At 38.9% G+C, this 25,794-nt stretch overlaps 1 protein-coding gene across 2 annotated transcripts in view; it reads right to left on the bottom strand.

Moving 5' to 3' along the window:
• LOC116792189 (E3 ubiquitin-protein ligase RNF144B-like) overlaps positions 1-25,734 on the bottom strand; it is a 98,877-nt gene extending 73,143 nt beyond the window's left edge. Inside the window, exon 1 of one of the 2 annotated variants that reach the window (XM_032698942.1) lies at positions 25,397-25,734. The gene's annotated coding sequence lies outside the window, so the exon portion shown is untranslated. Of the gene's footprint in view, positions 1-20,978; positions 21,171-25,396 lie in introns of those variants that run through there. The other variant, XM_032698971.1, reaches the window with a different exon arrangement.
• Between the last annotated feature and the right edge of the window lie 60 nt (positions 25,735-25,794).

Here is a 25,794-nt window from a genome sequence, read left to right as displayed (position 1 = left end):
AGAGAGATCTCAATAGCAGTCAAGCAGTTTTTGTTTTGTATTTTTATCTGTGTCATGGAGCCTAAAGCAAAATTTGCTGTGTGGAGGAAACATGAAATATGAAAAAGTAAGAACTCTTGGTAAAACCAACGTGGCTAGTTGTGGGCAAGCCTACAGGATCTAGCCTGTCTTTCTGTATCTTTGGACAGGCTGTCCCATGAAAATTAAATAAAAAGCAGGAGTAGAAAAATAGGGACACAGTCATGGATATGCTGAGCGTGCCTGTATGCTTTGCATTGGAATAAAGGTTATTTTTACCACCACCCACATAAAATTTCCCACTGCCAGCTGAACTACTCAGCTGAAAACTGGGAGCCATCAAATTTACATAATGGGTAGAGAGAAATATATCTACATACCTATCACAGAAAAATATTTATCTGTGATTACAGTGGCCACCACCCACTTTCAGAGATTATGAATAAGGTGCACTTCTATGGCAAGCTATTAGCACTAATTACTGTTGCTTATAAGGCTTATTAGGTATCTGTGGATTTCATAAACTTCATCAGAACCACAGCCTTCTTCAGCACTTCCACCCGTACTGGTACACAAAGCAATGGGAATTGGGTTTGGCCTGTTATCACCAGTTTCTACTGGCGGAAGTCAGGGCTTGAACACGATGCCTGCCCTGTGCTTTCTTCCCTTCCTTTACTTTCATCCCCTCTCTACAATCCAGGAAGACATTACCTTTTCCTCTAGAAAAAGCCATGCCTTTGAAGGACAATATTAAATAACTTGTTCTAAATTAAAAGAGGCATTAAGCCAGACAGTACTACATACAGTAGAGGATTCCCCACATTTGTTAAGATTCCCAGTTGAATTTTTTCATCAGAAGGAGAGTTCTGAATGTGTGCTTAATTTTTGATTAGTTGTTGATGATTAAGCTTGGCATAATTATTTCTTTATTTTCCAAATGTCAAAATTATACATTTAATTATTTCTTCAAAATGTTTTTACCAGAAATATTGTCAAATGTTCCTTGTCTACAACAAGTTTTTGGTTTAGAATTTATGTAATACAGAACAAAAATATTCTCCTTCAAAGAGTCCTGTATCAATCTTAATGATAACTAACAATAGTAGTTTATAATATATGCTCAGACAAGTTAGCATTTTAGAATTACTTGATTCTTATAGACATAAATTTTGTCTACTAATAATATGAAAATCATTCATTTTTTAAATTTTTCTGACTCTTTTCAGCACAATTTAGCTTCCTCCTAAAATATTGCAATTCTTGGTAATTTTTTGAATCTTGCCCTGGAACCTAGAATAGCAAAAGCTAAAAATATTAAAATACACTATATCAAGAAAGAATTATATATATATATATATTAATTCACACTAGCAAAACTGAGTAGAGTTAAGAAATGAGCTCAAGCTTTCCAGAATCACAGTATTTGTATTCTATTTTGTATTCAAACAAAGCCTTGTCAATTAGAACTAACCATGACACAGAAGGCTGAAATAATGTTTAAATATATTATCTTCTTTTCACTGAGCATTCAGTCTGTTCAGCTTAGTGCCAGCACAGGCTCTCCTTAAATCCTAGAATGCACTCATGGGATAAACTGCTGATTATATCAAAGGAACCTTCTCTTTGCAGAGTATTTGATACCTGGCTGGCATTTTCCCTAGGCAAGTGTGTTTTGCAAGCTCTATAAACTATGTTGCAGCCTATGCTATTTTGGTTGTATGATAGTCAAAAGCAGTAGCTGAGACAGACCCAAGCCTGTCATTTTCTAATCTAAGTCACCACATGCATTGTACTTCATCAGTGAGGAAAAATAGAAATAGCAGCCGGACGTGTCTAAGGCTGAACAGTCTCTTGGCCATAAAGTGTCCAGAACACATTTTAATGAAGTCTAATGTCCATAGCCCTAATTCTCTTCAGCAAACTGAACTACACATACAGACTCGATACAGACAGTGCATTCATCCTCAAAGAAAACTGAAATTACTCTAATTTTGGTAACTCTTAGGTGTAACATCGGCAGTGCTTAGGGAAAGAGAGCCATGCTATCGTCCATGGAATCAGTTCAAGGCACCTCAGCAAGACAAGCAAAACTAATCTTACTTTGCTGAAGATGAGAAGAAACAGTACTTTTGTCCTCGTTCCTGTGCCAGCAATATTTGGAACAGTGGCAGAGCCGGGATACAGCAGCAGAGCAGGGATATAGGTAGGGCAGGGGTGATAGTAGGAGGGTTATAGTAGGTGGCAAAGTTATGCAGTGGAGAAAGGGTGAGGACCTGAAAGAGGTCTGGAGGGATTTCCAAACGTCCCTAGGGAGTGTCTACCAGCAAGGAGTTACAGGGTTCTGAGTAGGGTATAATGTTTAGGAGTAGTCAGGGATGACTGGTGCCTGTAACAGGTTTTCTTCTCCTCCTTTCCCCGCAAGGCCACCTTTCCTCCTCCCACTCTGACCTCAGTAGAGTGGATGCCTCAGCCTCTTGCTTTTCAACACTGCACCTTCTTTCCCCATCTTCTTCCCTGGCAGGAAAAGCACACTGATTCCACTCCCATCACTCCCAGATACCATTCTCCATGCACTCCTTTTCTCCCATTTCCCTTGAGAGCTTTTGGCATTTAAGAACAATAATGTGAGCTTGATGGGACTTGGAGGAGACAGAACTATAAAATGGACCACGATGTTCTTTCCTTGCTCTCTTTGCAGGCTGCTCTGGTCAGTTAACACTTTACTCACCATCAGTCAATTTTGCCTGACTGGTTTAATTCTTCCCTGTAAATTCATAGTCTCCTTTTGTATAATGGATATCTTGAGTCACCAAGTCTCAGGAGTCCAAAAGAAAAGCCAAATGAAAATATATCTCTCTGATCTTGAAATGGTTCAAATAGATCTCCTGCTCTTGTGCCCACTACACCATTACATTTCTTTACTTCCAAAAATTCCACTTGGAGGCAGAATGTTTTGTACAGAACAACAACACTAAGGGCTAAAAATAAGTTGCATATACCTGTGACTGGAAACAGTACATGAGAGCCAGGAAAATCTAAGAAAATGGGGAATGTTTGACAGCTAAAGAAAGTCTCTCAAGTAATATTACTCTGCAGCTGCCAACATTATTTAACACAGAAAAGTCTCCAATGGTTTCTAGGACATTGGTCCTACAAATCGTCTGTCTCTCAGCTTATATTTCAAGACTCATTTGCTGCTTTGATGATTGACTTATCATGAGGAAAAAAATGCCCTTTACTTTTCTAAACAAGCAGCCTACTCGTTCTCCACCAAATCTTCTTGAAACAAGTGTGTACATTTGTTCGTATGTAAAAACTTTACATTGAAATCACAGTTGTATTAATTTTGGTTCATAATTTCACGCTTCCCTCTGACAACATAAAATTATGCTGCCAATAGTGATGTAAATTGGGTATGATAATAACTAATTCAATTTTTTATGCCTCTCCCTTTCTCTAACATCAATTATCTTCTGCAAAACACTAGGATAAATTCTGCACAAGAATGACTTCACAAGGAAAAAGCAAGAGGATGTACGAAAAGAATATATCTGATTACAAAGGCTATGTAAACCAAGAGTTTGCAAACCAAACCAAATGAGATCATTGTTTCCCTATAGCTTACAGAGTGGTCCTCTTTTGTGTTTGTTCCCATCAACATAGAGCAGGTTTTACAGCTCCACACTCCCTGAAATAGCATAGGTTAACACTGGAATAAACACGCTGGGTCCAAATTTCAGCCAGTGTAAGATAGCAAAGCCTTTTCAGGCTGCACTAGAAATTCAGACCAGTTAAGAATCATTCTTGACATCCATGAAATGTATAATGTTTGACCGTCTTTTGAAAAGCAAATATAAAGTGATTGAAAAACGCTTCCAAACAAGCATAGCTACATTTTACATTCACATCTGTATACAGTGACCGTGTGCAGTACACTGCAATGTAGATTTGGATTTCATAATACAAGGGCTACTATAAATTAACTACCAAGTAAGGAAATAAATTTAAAGGTAGGCACACAAGCAGAAGGAAACATAAACTAGGCACATAAGATAACAGAAGTTGTCTTAAAACCACTTGAAATGGGAACATGAAAAAAATCTTGACTGTTAATCAGAAAAATGTGTAAAAATTTAAACAAGTTATATGACTACATATAAAGCCCATACTTATCAAAAACTCGAACACTTGCTACATAGCAACAGGCTATACTCCTTTTCTTTTAAAGACACTGATTTGTTTTTTTCTTGAGAAGGAAAGCCTTACACTATTCTGATGAAATCAGTGGGTTTGATTTTTTTTAATTCAAGATTACAAAATGCCTCAGATAAATCCTCAGTTATAAACATGACATTGTATTCTTTCGCATTAGTCTAAAGAGCCCTCTAGTGTTCACCAAGCACAGCCATAACACGTTATTTCAAATGAATAAAGAACTTAATTGCAAATCCCTGCCTATTAGTTCTACCAAATACCTCCAGCTAAAGGAAAGAAAGTAAATTTTAGGCACTGGGTGATACATCTGGATGAAGAAAATAATTTAAACACCATAGTTCAAATTGTTATCAGGACAATATTTTTATATTACTTTCTGTACAATTTTAAAGGACTTATGACTCAGGACTGAATTTCACTGACTAAAATTTAAACAGCATTTCAGTCAGCCATTAATAATTTTCATTGGTACATATTTATTTACATATAGAAAAAGAGTCTTCGGTTCTCAAAATTATCTGGCTCTCTCATTCAGTCACCACTTGTGGAAGTCAGTGACAAATGGGTCATGCTGCAATTATGTCCAAAGAGGTGTTTTTTCTGTAGAGGTTCTATTCATTTAAGTTCATGAAGGACCACTCCATTCCAGTTTAAGCAATGAATTGCAAAAACCTTCAGACCATGTCGTGGAGAAAAGGCAATATTATCTTAAGGTTTCTTATTCATTCACATGTCCCACTCCCTCATCTGGGTCAACAAAATTGCCTGTGGAGATAAGTTATGAACCACACCATGACATACCTCAGTGCTACCACAGGCTGTAGAAAAAACATGTACAGAATATGCCTCCAAGTTCCCTATCCACCATCTGAGAAAGGATTTTAACCCATTCCTCTACTGAAAAGAGATGCAAGACAGAGATGCATGCAATCCATAAAATAGCATAAAAATATTTACATTTTGCCCAGAGGGAGTCTGCTGATAGACACACAATATCTGTACCTGAAGAGTGACATATATTTTGGACACAGAGAAAGAACAATCTCAGATATTCAGGGATTTGAATTAGACAGCCTTTAAAGGTCCCTTCTAACCCAAACCATGACATGATTCTATATACACCTCATCAGAGCAGTGCCTTTACCAGGTAACAACAATTGGCAACATCTATCATCATTTCCATGCCAAAGACATACTTCCTCAACTGTGGTGTTACTGGTCATTCAGACACTCTAAAATGCATCAAACCTCCCACATGAGCTATTTTCCCTATTCTGAGTCTCTCTGGCAGCTATTCTGTGCTGTTACTGAACATCTGGAACCCCTTGCTCTCACCTGCTGCCAGAGACAGTGAAATCAGGGAATTTTCCTGCTGAATATTAACCACCTGGATCAGATCAGGCCCATAGCATGGCTATTATGTGGCCACTCAAGGGACAGCACTGACCTAAAGTAGAATCCAGAACTCGTGGATAAGGAGAAAGGGCATAATAATTTCATTTAGTGGCACACTGTCCCACAGGCTCCACTCTCAGCGTCCTGGCATCTGATAATGGCTCCTGTCCTTGCTGTGCACCAGTCACAGGTAATATAACAGCCCCTGCCACCGTTTCATTTGCAGGTCTTTATTTCTCTCTGGACAAACAGAAATATCTCAAAACAAATGAAAGGCTCTCCGAGTATCATCTCCAGCAGGAGCTCGGCAGACTTGTACTATATACATCTTTTGTGATATTCACAGAGAAGCAGCAGCATCTCACCATGAGGGCACTAAGTGGAGGAGGTAAACCAGTTTTTCAGAAGTATTCAGCCTCATGGTTTTAGAGTGAACTGATGGGTCCAGGGAAACACCCTATTTAAACACACACGTAAGAACAAACCGCGTCATCAGAAAATCTTGACCTTAAACTTCTAGCTTTCGGAACAAATCCTGCCCCTTAAGCTCTACACTTTCCTCTCTAGAAAGTAAGTCTTGCATCTTGGGATGGAAGGCTGCACTGGGGCCTGGTCTGAGCTAAAGAAAGACACAGTACCTATCTGAGCATGAAACCCTACAATCCTACAGATGCATAGACTCCATGATGTAAATGTAAGAAAACTGCCTCTTCATAGCCTTGCACAGATTAACAATCTTTCCTGTAAATGGGTTCCCCAGAATTAGATAACGTAGGGTGAGTAAACCTTCCTATAAATAAAGCAGTCTAATTTGATCCACTCTGTAATGTCCAATACCTCGAGTTCATGTTCCTGAAAGTGTTTAGCAGTACAGTATTTGTTACTGAATCTTCCAACTCCCACCAGTAACAAGCAGAGTGGATTTACCAGTAAAGGGTGAATCCCAGCTACCACAGAATGAATCAGTTCCCCTTTTTTAAGGGGAACTGATTCCTATCCAAGTAGCTGCAATATCAGAATGAAGTTAGTACAAAATTGAAATTTATTTCCTTTTCTTATCCTAATGTCAGCAAGCTACTGTTTGTACACCGTAGAAACACTATTTTGTTGACTGTAGTCATGACCCAGATGTGAAAGAAAATATAGTCTCTGCACTTAAAATAAGAAACTAGTTGTACATTCACAAATTCCCAGCATCATGCAAAATTTCATATCCAGACTCCTCATGTACCTTTCAAAAATCAAACCAAATCAAACCAAAAAAAAGGAAAAAAAAGAAAAAAGAGAACCAAAAACCTGCAAAGCCCCCCAAACCTCCTCTCTAGTTTGTCTGAAGTTTATCTATCTTGTATTTACAGAAGCACAAACAGAGCAAAGGCAAATGATTGGATATAACACTGCCATTATCAGAGACTTTCTCAGAAGATTATGAGTTTACTTCAGCTCTTACAATTCTCTTAGACTGCACTGTGCACCCAGAATTGTCCAGGACATGGTACCTCTAACCTCTGACACCTATGACAGGAGTAGGGAATACATGTCTCTAGAGGATAATGCGATGGCACAGACAAAATTACAATGTTCTTTAAGCTGTAAAAGCACAACTTGTGTGGACAGAGTTGTCACATTGGTACTTCTACATCACTTTAACTAGCTTTGATGCAGCTCTTGAAGTGAATTTAAAAAAGATCCTCAACTTTCAGGATACTTGCTCAGTAAGAGAGGTAATTCTTCATCTACACCAAAGCATTTTCTTTAGGGAGATAATGCAATAAATTCCAAAGTAGTTTGATATTTTATTCCTAATACTTTCTATCTACTAATAATTTATAGTAGATTTTTATACCCACTTCATGGTTGCAATTGAAAAAGGGCCAGAAATGTAATGTTGCAGTGAAATCAAGACTAATATATTAAATACTTGCACAAAAATATTAGATTTCTATAACTTCTTTATTTTTAGAAAGTCTGTGTAAAAGTTTTGAGAATCAAGTGTGATGGCTTAGACAAGACTGATATTCATCCTCAAGATGTGCTGGACTATTTCAGAGTCTCTTTAGATTTGCTGCAGACTAATGATGTATTAGGTACAATCAGAAACACTGGCAAAATAATGGGATTAGGAGGCATAACATCAGCCTTTGTCTGAGATCTATTAAGCAAGTTAGACGTACGAAAAGCCATTTAGTGACTGCTTGTTCATTCTTCCATTAGGAAGACTACAGAATATGCAACACAGTCTTAACCTCCATGTGTTTATTTACGGGATTCTTACTTCAGGAACTTGAAAGGATGTTTTTTGTGTTGCAAAAGGACAAAAAGTGTAAATTATTTAAATATGGAATGAAAATGTCAATTCATTTATCTCAGTTATGGAGCATTTGTACAAAAAACTTTAGAACTGTATATCATGTTTATAATTTCCTAGCACAAGCTGGTTATCTAAAAGTAAATGAAATTTATGTTTCCCATGAAATCAATAAAATTATCTAACGATAATAAGAAAAAGGAAAATACATAACCTGTCACGAATTTAAGTCTATTGAGGTCATTAACTACAAGGTCAAAGCACATACGACTTTATGAAGAACAACAGTACCAAAGAAGAAAACCTTGTTTTCCCAAAGGAAATTTACTGCTACTTTACTTTTATTATATTTTTCCATGTAAATTAGAGTTCAATTATCAGCGTCCTGTTATGATTTCCCTCTTCCCGTAATCTCCATTAGAAAATGAAAGCAGCATGAAAGAAAGCAGACTGACACTAGAACAAATTAATTATGATGCTCTGACACAAGGGATTGGCTTGTTTTATTAATTAACAATAATACAGATTAATTTTGAAGAACCCTACTGGTCCTAATTCACAGAAACTATAGGTGCCACAAGGATATTTGTTAAAACAAGCAATAATTTGCAAGGTCAGGAATGAACTGAGCATGCCATTATTTGACAGGAACGTTTTCAAATACTTCCAGGACTCAAAAACATGTTTGACAGCTGCTATCAGATGAATTGTCACAAACACAAAGTTTCATTTTCACCAAAACTGCCAACCAAGACACAGCCAAAACTATCAACTCTTCTATCCCCTGTGAAAGACACAGTATTATATACCAAATTTATTTGACATTTTTTCCTCTCCTCCCTAAAAAAAAGGTCAAGGTAAGGAAAATATATGCACTACAGATCCCTATTGAGAGGTGACTCTACAGAGGGCAATTCAAGTAAGCAAGCATATTTTCTTCACCTGAAAACTGAAAATCATAGTACGAATATGCATCTTCTGCAAATGCTTTAAAAATAACTCTGATGCTCTAGTTACGAAGGTTACAAGTGGTTCTGTCTTCATCTTTTAAAAGAATATTGAACAGAAATAATTTGCAAAGTGTAACTTCATACTTTCTGTTCCATGTTTGATTAATACCTATTTTCCTTTTCCATTTCTCAAGAGAGATTTCAGAAATGAACACATTTTCCTTCTGCAATCAAAAAGGTTTATGAATCTCGTAAGACTTTACTTCTCTTCAAATGCTCCTAAACATGGCATGTCAAAAGATGAGGAGATTTGAATACTTGCCCAAGATTCTTTCAAACCATTTCAAGTGAAATAAAAGTCAGACATTAAAAATTTTACAACTGTTTCATGTAAAATCAAGCGTGAACTGAACTCCCAGTTGAAACCAAAGCTACTCCAAGTTCTGTGGAGCCCAGAGCAAAGCAGGGAGATGTTGCACAATGGCAGCATGTACTACTACCATCACCCTGCCTGACAAAAGCAGTTTGTAGTCCTGTTACTCAGTGATCACCCCTAGTTATGTGGCCTTTAAAGATAGTGGCCATCAGTCCTTCATAGACTCCACAAAGGAAACTGGTTAGATTATATAAAATTAAGAATGATGTGACATTAAAATTCAGATCTTCAGAGCAGATAATAATAGTAAACCACCAGAAAACTTGCAGCCAAATTCTTGGACCCTCCAGAGGCAGATGGAATGCTCACCAGCAGTGGCTGCTGTCCTGGTCCAGCAGTGCTGTTCTGATCATGTGTCCAGGGGTTGCCCGCAGCTGTTCACAGACTTCAAACAAGTGCAGTTTTAATTACTTGCATTTGCAGCACTGTTCCTCATGGTAACATATGATATGATATGATAAGCAATATTTGGCACACAAATCTCTACTCTGTAAATAACATTATGAAGCCTGGTTTTAATCAATTATTACTCACAGTCTTGTACCTATGCTTGTCCTTCCTACAAAAATACACTCAAACCTTTATGATCATGCCTTCAAAGCACGCATTTACCAAAAGTGACATAATAAAAGAGAAAACAATGGCTAGAAATCAAAGTTCCATACATGAGAAACAAGTTTTCTCCATTAAAATAAACATAAATGGAAGGAAAACAAGATTTGGGAACTTTTAAAAGCATTCTCTGTAAAACTCATACATTTAACTGTTTGCTCAAAGTTTAATTAAAAAGTAAAAAACCAAACAAAAAACCCAAAACAAAACAAACGAAAAAAAAACACAACAAAAAAAAAGAAACCAACTCCTCTAGAAAGTTGTTCGGCTCCACAATGCTTCCCTGTGTACTTTAATATCTGTGGTTAATATGGCAGAGTTGAAGTACTGGAAGACTACTATAAGGTCTCCCCAGAGCCTTGCCAAGCTGAGCCACTCCAACTGTCTCAGCCTGTCCTCATATGGAAGGTGCTCCAGCCCCCCAATAATCTTCATGTCCCCTCCTGGAACTGCTTCAACAGATCCATGTCTTCCTATATTGGGGGCCCCAGAGCTGGATGCAGTACTCCAGATGGAGTCTAAGAAGAGCAGAGGGGTAGAATCACCTCCTTCCCCCTGCTGGCCATGCTGCTTTTGATGCAGGCCAGAACATGATAGGCTTTCTGGGCTGCAAGCACATATTGCCAGCTCATATTCAGTTTTTCATCCACCAGTACCACCTAGACCTTCTTCACAGGGCTGTTCTCAATCCTCTCATTACCCAGCCTGTATCCATGATTGCCCCAACCCAGGTGCAGAACCTTGGCCTTGTTGAGCTTCATGAGGTTTACACAGCCCCACCTCTCAAGCCTGTCCAGGTCCTCTGGATGGCATCCCTTCCATGTCAACCACACCACACACGTTGGTGCCATCTGTGAACTTGCTGAAGGTACACTTAAGCACAAGTAGTAGTCCTAAACCTAAAATAACAGTAGTGAGCAAACAACTCACCATTTTCTCAGAACATGTTCCCCATCCCCTTGCTGCTAATGTAAGCAGGTTATCTGAGTTGAGCTTGAACTAACAGCTTCATATCCCAAACTCTTCTGTCAGAGAGCCAAGGGGAGTGAATGGATAATGAATAGGCAAAGAAGAAATCACTGCTCGGTTGCGCTTACCCAACAGATGGACATAGAGAGGCGTGACCTCAGTAAATCCACACACACACCCCAATATTCCGGATGAGGGGAGCTCTTAGGGGACATGTATTCTTTCCTGATACCCCAAGGGTGTCACCATATGCATGCTCTTAATCACTATACATTGTACCAGTCCAGCTTCTCCCCGTTCTTTAATTTGTTCCTGCGCCCCTTCATAAACTAGTGGGATCTCCTGAGCTGATGGAAGACAAGAGGACCATCAGAGCTCCCTTAATTCCTAGGCAGCAACTCAGTGCAAAGTAGCACGCAAAGGGAGCAGGAGGTAATGAGCATGTATTCAGTGCTTAAGGGCATGCTGCACAGTCCATGACTTTTTTTAATGCCTGTCTTTTACAGCTTTTATAAACTAACACACTTAGCAGGCTGAATCATCTATAACATAAAATCAGTGTATTCAATTGTTAAGAACAACCAAGAACAAGTTCCAGTTTTTAGGAGACATTTTTTATAACAAAATAAAATAAATTACAATTCCAGTATGTCCACTTTTACTGTGTAAAAAATCTAATGTTTTATTCAATAAATAAAATGTAGAGTTGTTACTCATATACCCACATTTGGGTTCAAGGCTACACAATCAGCTAATCTCTGTGGATACTGCAAAATCCTGGGATTAAAATTGGCTTTATTGACACACACAAAAAGAAAACATTTCATAACAGAGCTAAAATAACCCAGAGGTATTCAAAATAATTAAAACACAGTGTTTTGTTTGTTAGTAGCAAAGTAGTTCTAATTCTTATTAAATTTTCCCTTTTTTTTTTAAGAAAGAAATGTACTACTGAACTGAAACTTTATTCATAGCATAATTTGTTATTTTTAGTTATTTAGATGTAATGTAATACAATGTTTCCAACATCTTCCAATCTGGTGCAATTGTGGGCTTCCCCAAATAAAAGAGCTCCTGCTTGCCTCCCCCTCACCCCTCCCTTCCTTAGCTGCTTCTCCACCAGACCTAATAACTGTGCAGCCACAAAGTAAGACGGTCCAGCAAGCTGATCTGACAGAAAATTTAGTCAGTCTTCTGCCAGCCTCCAAAAAACAAAGAGCAGTTTTCATCAGACCAGTTTACTGAACTTATCTTCCCCAGGAACAGAGGAAGTGTGTGAATTGGTACAGAAATGTAAGAGAAATTCACTTCTTTCTATGGGAGTGGCAGTTGTTACCAGACAGTATCAAATCCAGCCACATGCTCAGGGCATATTTTTAAGTTAAAACTGACCTAACTTCATCTTGCCCCGCAAAAGAAAGATGGTCCTGACTTCTCACTTGTGCCAGAATAGCACTGGTGTAGACACGTGACATGGACACTGATCAGAGCCTTAAATGACAAAAAAACCTGATTAGTTTCCAACTGATCCACGTCTATTATCCAGTTAATCATGCTACTAATGAATGCCAGCAGTAGCATAAGAGAGAGCGGCAGTACTTGGTGGGTGGCCAGGAGGACGATAGGGACACTCCTTCCAGCAGAAGTACATTCTGTAGATATTTCCACGCAAAATCGAGGACAAGGGCAATTCCTAGGAAGGCCCAGAGCAAACTAAGGAAGGAGCTCCACCTTGTGAGGCCGACAGGCATCGACCAGCACGATCACACACTGTAATCCTTAAGCAGTCCCTGTTGCAATGGATGAACACCTAGTCAGATGTGAAACTTTCCTGTGTTTGAGTGGATTTTACAGTTTCCACATCCTTCTACTCGCCACTATTGCTCATTTTCTTCTGGTAGCTTAATGAATGATATAGAGTGATCCCACTAACACAACTTTTGCAGTAAAGAAATAGGAGTTCTCTTCCTAGTCCACTGCTATTTGCTGAATAAAACTAATAATTTCAATTAATCTGTTTTTTGCTTTTTTCTTCCCATCGTCATCTTACAGTACACTGGAAGCATCTGCAGATATGTTGCCATACGATTGTACAATAACTGTACATGCAACGCTTGCCCCTTCACCCGTCCTCATCAGCTATAAACATCAATTCATTTTTTTAAATTACCCATACATTTTCACTTTAAAATATCCTGAAACACTTGAGTGCTATTGGACTTTTCAAACGTATCTGAAAATGTTAATTGTCATAAATAAATATAGGGAAGCATACATGTTATACAATATTTGCCATGATAAAATGCAACACAGAAAGCAAAATAGCCCAGTTCTCAGTTTCACAATTACAGTGAGAGAACTCAAGTCAGGAAAAACCTGCATTCTAAAAAACAATTTTTAAAAGTCTCAATATACTTTTGTGTATATGTAAGAATGAAACGTTTCCTTTACATGAGCAAAAGACAGAACAGAAATGATTGTAAGTCTATGAACACTGCTTATGCTAGCCTTGACAGAAGAACCCCAAGCACAAAACTAGGTATTCTCAGAAGAAAGCAGAAACCAACACATAGCAGTTCCAAAGAAGCTATTTCAAACTGCTCTGAACTGTTTGAATTAATTTTCATGACTGTTTTTCTGAGGTCAGGAGCAGAGCCCATGACAAAGAATGTGATATGTTTCATTAGTCAAAAGGGAGTATCTAGTTTGGGAAGAATCAGGAATGTTTAAGGTGGCATGTTTTTGGGCTTTTTGCAGGTTACTACCAGGACAATTCCAGATTATTGGGACTAAATTATGGGAGCAGAAAGAGATGTGTAACTACCTATTGATTATAAAGGAGTTCAATATGCATTACTACACACCAAGTTTGAAAAGCTATCAGTATTCCTAGCCAGAACCACACAAATGAGAAAGTTTCCACATGTTCATCCAAATCAGTCTGTACATAATGTAATCATAACTCCAGAGAAGGAAATGTGCCTTATCCCACCACTGACTGCATTCAAAACTTCCTCTTGTACTGTTTCTCCAGGATGGCCTAACTGCATGAGGACCTTTGATATCAGGGATGTCCACATGAGAAGCAGACTTTGGTACTGCTGGAAAGGTGGAAAGATATTCAAGCATACATGGCCTTGCATGAATGACAAAAGGATTTTCCAGCTTATCTACATGAGGAAGTTACTCTGTATTAATTGAGGGTATGAATATAGAGTGCAAACTCAAATGCTCAACAACTACTTCCATGTGCCATTAGCTGAATGCTCCAGTATAATGAGCTACTTTACATTAAATAAGAACATTCAATAATACCCAAAACAAGAGCCAGTGTGGAGTAATGAGTCTTGTGTACCTCCTAACCTTTTTCCCTGGCAACTTCTCCTGGCATTTTCAGGATCAGTAAATAGAAACTTAAAAATAAAATAAAGTAAAATAAGTTCTAAACAGTTTAACTTAGCACAGATTTCCAGGAGAGAGCACACTCTCACTTCACAATTCGTAGACAGCTCATTTACAGAGACGTTCCTGCTACTGACATCCTGCCAAATCCTGCAACTGAATATTTTAGGGAACACGAAGATGTTACCCCTTTTTGCTGCCTGCCTCACTTTCTGCCAAAGATGGCCATTGCTGCAGCACAGTAAGCAGTCTGCCCATGCCTTGCAATTCCCCACTTCACAGTTCACTGTATTTACTCTCTCTGAACTTAAGTCTGTGCTGTGTACCATCTGTGAACCATCCTGGTTGCCCAGCAAGTATCCATGTTGTTCTGCTACTCTTTTGTCCAGCAGACTAAGGAAAGGAGCAGAAGAGAGAACCAGAATAGCAATAACCCTACCAAAACTTAACAGGTTTTATTAGCCAGAACCTTCAGGAAGATTAATTTGAATATGCTTTTAAAATATATTAGTTAAACCATAACTGGAGCTTAAAAGTGACTGTAAAATGCTTTTGTTTAATTTACTTAAGAAGTAAATTTAACTTAATTTACTTAAGAATTCACAAACAAAAGTCATTTCCAAATAAGAAAATCTGTAACAGATTTGAATGTGATTTAATTAATATACTTTTGAAGTTAGCTCCAATTCATATTCCAGAGTGTCCGTGCCATTAATTTGGAATACTTTTCCTGAATGTTCTTATGTATGCAAGCCTAGAAACTGGCATTCATTTTTTCTGAGACACAAAATGCAGTGAAGACAGAGGGTTGTGTTTAGCGCTGGGCAGGAAGGCAGCTATGAAGAAGTCTGAAATGAAAATATTTCGAATAAGTATTTTTGTAAGGCACTTGAAAAAATGACAAAAATGGCTCTGTTGCTTAGCTCATTTTCAACCAAATTACTTAACCAGATGGAAAGCCAAGATATGTGACCTTCTGTGCCAAGTAAGGTCATACTGGTTTTTTTTTTTATAAAGTTTAAAAGTAGAAACTAGTCTGAAAATACACACTAAAGTTTTGGGGAAAACTCAAGGTGAAATACATTTTCTAAAGGATAATTGGTTAGGCAGCTAGACACACAAAACAGATGTAATCTAAGAAAAAACGTGTATTTTACCATCTCTGTATTATTGATCATTCTGATGCATACTGCAGACCAAATTTTTCCTTGGTAAGTCACCTCATAAGCACACCAGAAAAAAACCCAGAAAATTACATACCTACACATTTTAAAGAAGAAATAGCCACGACATAACTGAATTCTTACTTCCATGAGAGCCATAGCACTTGTTTTTAATAAGTTTTAAGTTCTGTAGTTAATGCTAGATCCTGCTTCACTTTTCAGCATCTGCACTCTCAGCAAAGCCTGTAGTAGATTAGATAGGGGCTTAAAATTACAAATTGAATTGACATTTACAAGTCAGAAGTGACACATAGAAACCCTCTGCAATTGAATCACTCTATCTGTGTACACTCCCAGCTGACTTCAGTAGGCCATCAGGCCACAATTTACCGTGGACAAAAAGGCTTTTCTTGGAGTTGTTCCGTTCAGGACTTCTTTAAAACAGTGGAAGGACATAAAGAGGCTTTAGGACCTAACATCTTATACCAAATTGTAATGAAAATTAAGCAAATATTAATGTTTTGACAGGTTTACTCTTCAAGCCTCAAATGAGAAGTTTTACAGAAAAAGTAGATCTAATAATAGTATATAGTACAAATTTCTATAAAGCTTTAAGACCTGTTACAGGGATATCAACTATCTTACATTATTGAGGTCTACAATCCTGCACAGAACTGTGGAAATCTTGAGTATATGAATAATCCATCTTTATTTGGGTGAGCAAATCAGATAACCACTCTCATAGGTATTTTTAGCATTGGGATTTCAGGACCTATTTCTGAGAGGCAAGAGGCAACTACTTCCAACACACCAGTGTTCAGATTACAGAGCTCATGTGTGATCAAGGATCTTGTAATCCATGCTGCAATCCATCACCAAAAAGTCTAATTCTCATCAATAATAAAAGCTGCTTTACATAGTGGGAATTAAGTATTTCCCTTAAGGCCTAGCTAAGCATCCAAGGAGGCCTCATCCCACCAAAGGCAGAAGCAAGTGTAGTACATGTTAATTCATCCACTTACAGCACTTTAAAAGAAACAAACGTAAAATAACAAGCCGCCATCACCTCATAGCAACCAGGTAGAATTCTTTCAAAAACAAACATAAGCAACTAGAGTAAACTAGAAACAGACATCAGACTTTTAAAATCTTTTCAATCTTTTATTTCCAAAGTAATTAAATTCTCATGAGAAATGATCAGGCTAAAACTGTCAAATTATACAGTTGTGTTTATATAACACTCGTCTCTTTCCCCAGCTACATTTTAAATGTGAAAAGCATACAATTTTTTTTTTTTAAATCAAAACCAGGGAAAGTATTTTCCCATAAGCTTTCCAGAAAGTCAACCCAGGAAAGGCAGAGTAAACTGATCAAACTGTACATCCTACCGACTTCTAGAAAGATGTTGTAAATTTCCATTATTTTTTCCACTGCCCACATAGTATGGATGGGAATCAGCAGACTTGTCTATTTCCAGTTCTGCTATTAAATAATTATCATACTATGTTTATCCTCCTTTTACTATGTCAGGAAATGGGGAAAAACCAAACAAATGGAAATGCAAATAAAAAGAGGAGAGAGAAAGGAGAAAGGGAGAAGGGAAAGGGAGAAAGGGAGAAAGGGAGAAAGAGAGAAAGGAGAAGAGAAAAGAGAGAAAAAGAGGAGAAAGAGAGAAAGAACAACCAACTTTACTTGAACAGCTAGCCCAAATTTAGCGTCTCGGAGGTGCTTTCACTTAGAGACATGAACTGGCAAATTCCAGGTAGTTTAAGAATATTAACTAGCTAGCCTGTGAATTTTCTGGAAAAGCTTAGTGAACACACACAGATGCATGTAGGTCATGATGTGATGTTATTCCTGGAAAGCCTATTTGTAATGTCCACGTTTCAGAAATGGCATCACTCGAACTTAGGCAATTCAATACTCAAATTCTGTGACACCCTTGTAACAATTTTGACTTGTGACAATTTTGAATTGCTGTAACCAAAGTATTTTACAGAACAACCTAATTTTTATAGTTACATCAAGTAAAATAGCATCTTGATACTGTCTGCAGAACAAATAGGATAACTAAAGTGCTGATTTTGGTGTAAGTGGATACTCTTGTGTTTGGGTATTTTAACCAGGAAGGCTTATCCCAACCTTCTAGGTATGACTTAAAATACAATATACAATTTCACTAACCATTTTGAGAACTTACATAGCTTCCATTCACTAGGCATCACACAGTATTCCATTTTTTGGGCAAGCTTCAGAATATCCCTAGAATTATTTTCTCCATATTATGCCTACAAAGCCCAGGTACAGCAACTTTCACTAAATTGTCTTTGAAGACACGGGAGGTGACCATCAGATTCACTCACACAGGACTGGAAACTCATCTCCTGGTTCCATACTGAAAAAGCCTTTTCGCTTTATTAAAGATAAAAATTTAAGCAATATTTGGTAAAACACACTTAAATCTTGAGCAAAGGTTTTCTAGAACCCATCAACATGTGTAAACATGCTACTTTGCACCAGGAAGATTTCAGGATGCATCTCTGTTAGGGCCATGAGAAAAAGACTTAAATATGAAAAAGACTGTTTAAAGGAACAATAAAATTTACAACTACAAGCTTCTCTTCTGTACAGAAAATTAAAAATAAGTTGAGTAGCTGTTCAAGATCAGTGAGTTTAAATCAGTGCCCTCCTCCACAAAGAGTAGCTGAAGTCCTAGGAGTAAAATTAGGAACAACTCAAACTCTGCAAAATTGGCTGAAGCCTTCCTGATAAGTATCAGCCACCTTTCCTTTTGCACGGTAGCATCTCTAATCACTCCAGCGTCAAAATCTTGGTTCCTTTATACCATATCAAAGTAATGAATGCCCTTGAATTTCACTTCTGCTTGTTATGAGAAAAATTGTCCTCCTGATGTTTTATCATGGGGAATTTCTCTAACCTATTCATGCAAGCTAGATTGCTTTGTCTGGTAATTATCAGGGTGCAGTCTTTATTTTAACCTCTGGAAAGGAAAAGATTTTTATCACCATGTCCACAGTCAGGAAGTATTAGTTTCACAGCTTTCAGACCTTGCCACATCATTTGAATGCGCTATACAATGGCACATTTATGAATTATGGGCTTCAGCAGCCAGCTACATCCACTGGAAAAAGTGGTGAGTGATCCAGTCCTCTCAGCCTAAATGTAGTCTCCCTTTTATGCTTTTTCTTAAATGTTATTGCATATGAATTCTTCTTGGAATTATGTAATGTCTGCATGTCAGTGCAAATCTATCATGCATCAAACTTTAAATGAGAGGCATCAATGAAAACTTACTTGGAAAAATGATAAATGAAAAGTAACATGGTGGAGAAATGTAGTGACAGAATCTACAATTACAAACTTCTAACCTTTGCATAATGTTTAGATTAGGCTGCAGTTCAGCTTCAGAATGTTTATGTTAATGTTGCCCTTCCTCTGACAAATGGTTTTTTGAGTCCCACATTCAAAATTAGGTGTTAAACCATGTTTTCTCCAAAATAATGATACTGCTATCATAAGTGATATTTCAAATAAGCATTATCAAATATGCTTCTACTTAAAAGTAGCGACTATATTTAAGTAAGTTTTGCCAATCCATTTCCACTCAATCATACTTACATAACAAATTTCTGTATAATAAAAAGATGGGGCATTTTCCCTTTGCACACTATAATAATTTAAAATATATCTTTCTAGGTTCTTACACTGCAAACAAACTTTACCTAAATGCCCCCTAAAGATGCATTAACACAGGGTGGGAACAAACCAAGACCTGACTTACAAAACAGTAAATCTTCTGTCCTGTGCTAAAACCCTGCAGCTCTCTACAGGCTTCTTGCAATTTACCATGGTGTCCTAAACCATGGTGGGGCCCACCTTACATGAAGAGGAAGCTGTATGCAGAAATCTGTGAAGCCTCTGAAGTCTAGCCATCAGAGAGAAAAATATAAATTTCCTATATTTAAATTGTGTCTATTTCAAAATGTCATTGCTGGAATTCTTTTAAGACTTTTTTTTAACTTTAAAAATCTTTCTCATCTCGGCTTTGCATGTCTATTTATGTGTGTACACATAAAATAGTTTCCCTAAAGCTGTTAGTTCTGTCATATCAGAATTTCCTCTAAAAAAGTCCTCAGAACTGAAAGCTTGCAGCCTTAGCCACACAAAACAACACTGTGGTTTCTTGTCTCTACTAAAACATGCATTACAACTATACTTCCAATTCGCAAGTCCTATTAAAGTGATGAATCAATTAAACTGTGCATTATCCAACTTGCATACAAATCCTGTATTAAGAGTTTGACTCGAGCTGACAAAAGTCAAAAAATACAACAGAAGCTATCAAAACAATTCAGGATCCAATTATAGTCAGGTAAATCTAGAGTAAGAGCTCTGAAACAAATAAAGTTACCATGGTGTGAAGTTTGAAGTAACTGGGAACAGAATTTGCTCACCTGGCATTTACTCACTTCACTAAACCTAAAGCCCTGAAAGGGTCAAACAATGAATAACTACATATTTGTGAGAAGAAATGCCTAGAGACCCAGGATACAGAGGTGAAATGAGGATAGGTGGTTCCTTCCATACTGAACTTTCTGGATTTGTTAGTCTAAGCCAGACCATGGATATTGCTTTAATAAGCATGAATATTTTCCATGTAAAATTACATTCATTTAAAAATAAGATGTGATTCATGCAGAACTTCACATGGCAGGACCCCGGAATTTTAAAGCAGGACTGAATATTACAGCCAGATGTATAAACCTTTAAACAACTTCAGCTGGGATTTCTTTTCCATATAATAAAAGTAATTGTTTCAAGTAAGGACTGCGAACACTTGGATACTTTAATATTTCTTTCTGCATCTAGTTTGTGTATCTCATAGTAAATACTAAGGACTTGAATCTGAAAGTGCTAAGATTAGTCATAGTAGTAGTCTCTTCAAGGATGCTTTTGCTTTTGTAGAGTTTGCACTTGCACCTCACATGTGGCAAAGCACACCTAACGAAAAAGGATGTGGACCATAACTTAAAACACCCTGTCAAAATTACAGAGAGTATATGCTTGAATGAATGTTATCTAGAAAAAAAAGAAACCTAAGTAGGCTGCAGAATATGAAAAATGAAACCAGCACCAAACGCCTTTACCACGTTATGTTAGCCCTGGACCAAAACCGCATTCAGAAGCTCCCATTCAAGAGGACTCACAGGCAAATCCCAAAGCTAAGTTCCAGTTAAAATCAAAAAGTTTTTGCAGAAGATAATGCAATGAACACACGCCGGAGCCAGCAACCACTTGCTGTTCACCTGGAAGGCGGGGGGTGAAGAAGCTCGCCCGCCCTACTTCGGAGGAGGAGGAGGGAAGCGGGCTCAGCTCCCTTCCTCGCTCTGGCAGGTACCCGTCAGTGTCGAGGCGGGCCCCCGGGGAAACGCGAGCGGCTCTCGGGACGGGTAGTTGCCGGGCAGCCGCCGCCGAACGCCGCTCCTTACCTTTGCCTGGCGGCGATGCCCTCCCGGTGCGGGTCGAGGCGGGACTGCGGGGGCGGTATCCGCGGGAAGGCTGCCGGGGAGCTGCTCCGAGCCTTCCCGTCCACACGTCCGCGTTCCTCCTTCCCTCGCTGCTCTTCTCCCTCCCCCGTCGGCGCATCTGCCTCCGGCCGCGAGGGCCGCCGGCACCCCCTGCGCGGCCGCCGCGGGCGGGGGAGCGGAGGGACCGGGGCTGTTCCGTGCGCCGAGGCCGCCGCCGGCGTTGGGTCCCCTGGCGTCCAGCTGCAGGCCGGCGCTGCCGCCGCCTCCCACAAAGGGCAAATTCATCTTCCACGTCCCGAGAGCGGCGGCGGAAGGGCTCCGTGCCGGTGGGTCCCACGGCTACGGGCGGCTGCGGGGGAGGGATCTCTCTCGGTTAAAAAAAAAAAAAAAAAAAAAGGCCTACTCGTTGTCTCCGGGAAAATGTTCGAATTATATCATGCCAGGACGAAATTATACCAAGATCACCTTAAATTATTAGAAAGCGACAGGTGTTATCCTTTTCCTAGTCTTCGGTTCTTCGGTGGGGCTTTTGAAACAGAGGTTGTTGCTACCTACACGCAACGCGTGTGGAATTCACAGGCGTGTGGAATTCATTCAAGCTTTGTAGCCCAGCTTGATGATGTTCTAAGTACAAAACTCTCCCTAGTAGAAGGTAGCGATACCCTGGCAATGTTTCCATTTACAATGGGTTTAAAAATGTGTAATTGTAAATGACAGACTGTTCCAAAACCTATAGACCTGTCAAGCAGAAATTCACAGACTCGAACCTTTAAGGCATAAATGAAGTGACAGTGTTTCTTTTTCTAAAGTGTGAGTTACATAACGCTCGCATAGCTCACTGGCAATACACGCACTATTCATTGCAAGCTCTCCAAGGGTAGCGGGAGGCCAAGAGTGAACATTCACACACAGGTTAGATTCTGTCCTTGCTGTACTTGGCTACAGAAACCATCCTGCGACAGTCCTCCGAAGAGGACAGCATGTGAACCCGAGGGGAGAGCCCTTTACCATCCCACTCCTCGGTGTCAGCAGAGGATGCAGGAGCGTTTTACAAGGGCTGTTGCCTGCAGGAGCTACAGTCATCTGTGCAGAGTTCCCAGGCTCTTCCTGGAGATCTAAATAGTGGATCTAGCTAGCGCTAGATCTAAGCATTTCATAAAATGCGTAACAGACATGAGTGCTTTGACTGAACATACAGCTGTAGGTGTTACCAATCAAACAACAGCTGTAACTCTCAAACCATGCTAGAAAGATTTGACATGGTAACTAGAAGGTTGACAGAAATCCCAAGAGGGAGCTCAGTCTGACAACACAACAGTGTTGTCATTCACACACAGATGGAAAATGTAACTTTATATACTGTTTTGATTTGTTATCTATCTCTGATTTTTTTATTGCGTTACAATTTTGTTGAATTTTGCATATACTTATACGGAATCATGGCACATATAGGGGTTTTCAAAACGTAGTGAAACTGTTTAGATTGATTCATATCAATTACACATTTCATGTTTGAGAGTATTTGTATTTATAAGGATAACTTTTTAAGCTTCTTAGGGATACGAGAGAGATGACAAGTGTGGATGATGCAACAGCCTGCTAATGCTGAAACATTTAGACGGGATATGAAAGGGGAATGAATGTAGGATTTCAGAAGTGCGCAGGACCCTCTTAGGAAACATTTCACTAATCAGTTGCTCTTATCAGTCAACAGATGTAAAATATCTTGCACGAAGATGCAGTGGAACACTTGGAGATACTCAGCTTATGTATTCATCACACCATAACTTAACTGCATACTACTCAGTTTCAGTTTCTCTTGCCTGTAAATTGTATTAATTAGCTCGTTTATCAATTCATATTTAGATTCCTGCGTTCAGTAGCAATTAAATAACCCTTAGATTCAAAAGCCACATTCTGCTTCTAGTGTTCATAAAGATGTACGTGCATTACACAGGACTTTTCTCAGTATTTCATAGAATAGGCAGTTTGACATTTCTAGGAAACATGTTGTTGCATGACTGTTACAGAGAAACTGGAGTGCCATACGTACATATTTATAAGACTCATACAAGAACACAAACAACACTACCTACATTACTTAAAGTAGCATCCCATCATGTGTTGTTCTGGTATTTTACTCTATGATGAAATTCCTAATGAGGGTACTTATATCTACTTTCATGAAGGGCACTTTCTCTGCAACCCACAGATGACCTTTTCTGTAGTTTTGCCCACAGCAGATCTGCTGTTTTCTGCACTGATGGCGGGACACTGCAGTAACCAGTCACTTTGGAAACAAATGCAAACCTGGGGTACTTTGTATACTCTGGAAAGCCTACACATCTGTTTCCAAAACCTTCTCATAGACTGTAGTAAGCTTTACACCAAGAGCCAATAAACATTGCTTGCTAATACAAGCTGCTCTGAACTAACTGAAAAGAGCTGTTTATATTAGTTAATAGTGGCTGGTAACCGCGTTTAAAACTGCACTGCCTGGTGCACTCCAGGATACAATACAAGCTTGTAATGTATCTTCAAACATGCCAGCTGCTTCTTTTCACAGCACCTTCAAATAGTTTTCAACATTTAATTCTATGATGTCTAAGAAACATACCCTTTGATATCTAAAAGTGAGCCCTAAGTTCCTCCAGGATAACTATGTTTTATGGAACTGGTGTTTCCAGATGGAGCTAGCTGCCAAAACTATGAGTGTCCTTAACGTTAGGATTCTGGCAGTCGAAGAGCAGCCTCTCTGTGATGGAATAAGAAGAGCAGGCTGTAGGAAGCAGCTCTTGCACGAACATTTAAGAACCTCTTAGAATGACTTACCCCTTTGCAATTTGTCCTTCTTCCAGGACCAAGGTTTTTAAGTTGCATTTAGAACCCTTCACTACACTAAGCACTTCAGATAATGTTAACATTTTATACGATATAATTGCCTCATCCAGGTCTTTCAACTCCCAGATGAGATTGTATCATTAAGTTAACTTCATCTGACCAGGAGAAGAAAAGGCAGAAATATAGGCGTTGATACAATGAAGCACCCCAAAGCAGTATATTGAGAATGAGCATCTTACTCATAGTCAGTGAGAAGATAAACCAGTTTGAATTTGTTTCCTTGAATTCAGTGATTTCCCTTGTGAAACATATCTGATTTTTTTTTTCAAATTGGTCCCCTCCTTCTTTCAAATTCTAGCTTTGCTGATTTTTTTTTGAAAGTCTTTTTAATCCATATTGTCTCAGTCTTGTCTGGGAGATGCAACAACCAATTAATCAAACTGTTGACAGCATACTGAAACTACTCATAAACTTGTAAATCATAAAGATACTATGAAGGCAGAGAAGGTTTCAAAACCAAACTCAGAAGTTAGTTACCATAGCTGTTGAAGTATCTGCCAGAAGAAACCCGTGACCAAATGAAATTTACTTGTATGGAATATACCAGTTTCTAAAATAATGGATTCAGTCTATGTTGAGGGTCTGTCTGTACTAGGTGTGATATGCTTTCATAAAAGGATCAACAAAACCATTATCTTCTATTTCTCCTCAAGATGCAGATACAAGTCTAATGTGTAGAATATTAACATAGGTAATACAACTAGGTAAAGCATCTCCATTAGGTAAATACATCCCTCTTTACAAAATGACAGTCTAATTTATCATCACAACCTGAAGCACAGCCTTTGGATGTCTTCTGCCATGATTCTGAACTAATTCAAACCTATTCATCTTATAGGAAATAGTGTGTTGTATTCAAACATCTGTGTTCTGCCATTTGTGTAGCCCATGGCTCAATGATATTTTTGTCTCCTTATTGTGTGTTAACAAGAAGCTTCTTTAATTATGTATTGTTGGCAAATAATTTAATTTCCCTTTTACAAACGACCACCATCTGTGATTGCACCAGCCTTAAAATAGCTTAAACTAAGGAATTGCATCTCTCTTGCCTAAATTGGGTGGTGATTAATATATGCTCCCAGACATTTCTTTTTTACACAGTATATGAATTGTAGTATTTCCTAATACCTCTGGAACTGGTATGCCCAGAGAAGTCGTGGATCCTGGGAAGTGTTCAAGGCCAGGTTGGATGGGGCTTTGAGCAACCTGGTCTAGTGGAAGATGGCCCTGCTTACAGGTGGGGGTGTTGGAACTAGATGACCTTTTATGGCCCCTTGCGTCCCAAGTCATTCTATGATCCATGATTCTAAGTATTTTGTAGTATTTGCGTCGCACATATTTTCTAGTTTTACTACCAGTTCTACAGGACTAAACTTTACACTCTTCTAAGATTAAAAATTCCCAGGAGCGTGACGCTCTTTCCACTTCCTCTCTTTACTACCCTTTACCTGATCCCCGCCAAAGTAAGAGCCACATACCCTAGAGTTCTTCACACCCAGACAAGAACTGCTGACAGTACAACACAGCTTTGGGACAAATTATCAGCGCTGCCTACTTTGGGCTGCTTTCCTCTGAGTATGTCCGAGTACTCTGAATCCTGCTGCAGGCATGTGAGCCCAGCCTGGCCTCCTCTCAGGTCGAAGATTAGGTCTTAAGTCTTAAACTCAGGGTACAGTAGGAGTGGAACTGGGCCTCGCTCTCTCGGGGCCACCCGCGGCTCCTACATATTTGCAGGAATAAGGTAGGAGAGCTCACCCCTCAAGCCCCTGCTCCGGAGGCGTTTCCCGCCGTTGGCCGCAAACCCTGAGCCCGCCCCGGCCGTTAAATCCCGGGCGGGACTGCCTAGCCCTCCCTTCATCCCGCCCGGGCAAGGACG

Source organism: Chiroxiphia lanceolata, chromosome 1 (genome assembly GCF_009829145.1).
Source record: "Chiroxiphia lanceolata isolate bChiLan1 chromosome 1, bChiLan1.pri, whole genome shotgun sequence".
Lineage (NCBI taxonomy): Eukaryota > Metazoa > Chordata > Aves > Passeriformes > Pipridae > Chiroxiphia > Chiroxiphia lanceolata.
Note: the sequence above shows the minus strand (reverse complement) of the source record. Positions and strands in the feature narration are given on the sequence as shown.